Source organism: Hippopotamus amphibius, chromosome 11, assembly GCF_030028045.1.
Source record: "Hippopotamus amphibius kiboko isolate mHipAmp2 chromosome 11, mHipAmp2.hap2, whole genome shotgun sequence".
Taxonomy (NCBI): Eukaryota; Metazoa; Chordata; class Mammalia; order Artiodactyla; family Hippopotamidae; genus Hippopotamus; species Hippopotamus amphibius.
Window position 1 is genome coordinate 98,650,242 of NC_080196.1, and position 2,190 is coordinate 98,652,431.

Here is a 2,190-nt window from a genome sequence, read left to right on the forward strand (position 1 = left end):
ATATAAGAATAGCAAAAAAGAGCACAAAAGTACAGTTTTTCATTCTTTTTTCCCCAAACAGGCTTTGCAGAATCAAAGGGTAAAGCAGAAGGTGGTCTTCTCTTCCCACCCAGGGAGGAGGGAGGGGGAGAGTCACCCGGGCTGGGAGCAGCATGGATAACGGGGACAGGGCTAGGACACGGGGGTGTTGGCGCGGGAGGCGGGGTGGAGGAGGGGGTGCTGGGAGCACTGGGCCTGGGGAGGGGCAGCGCTGTGGAGGGCACCACCTGGAGGCTGAGCCTACAACCTTGCACTTGCTACAATTTTCAGTTACATTAGCTGTTTACTGGTCCCTGTGGAGTGACAATTCCATGACAGCTGCCTGCTCAGACCCCTGGAGTGTCCAGGAGAAGATGTCCAGACGCCTATCCATGCCTGAGACTGGCTGAGCCCCTTCCCAAGTGCCGCATGTGGACACACCCCCCCCCCTTCAATAGCCTGTGACAATAACCCCCTTCTCAGAGGCAGCGGGGTGGCCCCCTGGAGCTGCAGTGGGGGTATAGAAGGTGAAGCCTGGGCTCTGGAGAGAGGTGGAGGCCCCCTCTCCCACACACACCCAAATCCCAACACAGGTAAAGAAGGAGGAGTGTCTGGTAGTTGGGGCCAGCACCCAGCTCTGTACAAAACAAGGCACGTGATGACTCACGACGCTGGACAAAAGCAGAGTGACCATTGACTCACACGCGCACATGCTATGCATTTAGGACTATTTATTGTGTATCTATAGATGGTGTCAATATATGCACATACCTATACAAACTGTGGCACTTCTCTTGAACTGTTATGCAATGCAGACAAAAGGATAAAAATAGAAAAGACTAATGTTATTTGGTGAAACATCTTGTAAGCACCCTGAAAAGTTCAATGTTGACTAGTGGAGTGACCCACCCAGTGAGGTGTCTCTGTCTCAAAGACAGTAAACATGCCCGAGGCACTGAGGGCAGAGACACTGGAGGCCAGCCTGAGGGTAGCGACAGTGGGACCCCAGCAAAATGGGGGGAGGAGACAACCTAGGTGGTCTGGGGGTCTCTTCTGCATGTCTCTTCTTTGCTTTGATATTCTTCCTGGAGGTTGCTCTGGTTCAGATAAGTGAGGGCTTTAGGGCTTATCTTGGGGTATACAGAGAGCAGATTGGTGGTTACCAGAGGGGAAGAAGGTAGGGGGAGGGTGAAATGGGTAAAGGGGCTCAATTGTACGGTGATGGATGGAAACCAGGCTTTTAATGGTGAGCACGCCATGGTGTACGCAGAAGACGGATTTTGTACACATGCAACTTACGTAATGTTGTCAATCAGTGTTACCACAATTTTAAAAAAGAGAACCGATTGCAGTTGCTGGCTGAGGTTCTGCATCATAAGTAACCCTGGTAATTCACTGAACATCTCCTCCACATTCAGTTTCCTCCCTGAGAAAAGGGGGATTCCAACACCAGAATGACTCCCCCTCCTGGATTCTTGTCGAGCATCGATGGCGTGACCCACATTTTGGAGAGTTAACAGCTCTGTGCAGCTAGAGGACGGCATCAGTCTGTTCCGTTACCCGACTCCCTTTCTAGCATCCTGCACGAAGGGATGGAAAGGGTGATCCTCCCAGGCAAACTTTCTGCATTGTTTCTGGAGATGCAATATTTTCACCCAAAAGGTTGACTTTCTGGATATGAGACAAAAGGGTGAAGAGTTTTGTGACAAGGGAGACTTTCGGTCCCCTGACCACAGATCACATGGGCAGTGGCTTATCATACCCACGATCAGGGTGGGACCTGCAAGGAACACACTTCCTCATTTTTACAAAGTGGTGCTTGACTTTCTTGGTACCACTTGCAATTTGGTAGAACCGGAAATTTCAGAAAAATTCCCTGGAAAGTTCTATATTTAAGTAGCTTCCTTCCTTTTCCAGAATTCCGGACCTGGAGCGCCCCACTGATGACTTGGCCAAAGGTAGGCACTCCGAGATGTCCTCGTGTGTGTTACATGTGCCACCATATCTCAGGGAAAGGTCGCAAGGAAGGGGACAGTAATCCTGCTAAGCTTTGTCCATAGCTGTGTGCAACTTTGTAATATTATGATTTACACGAAGTACAATATATATTTGGTCTTTATCCCCATTCGTGGCACAGAGCGTCTAAAACCCTTTTCAGCATTTTCCTAAGTG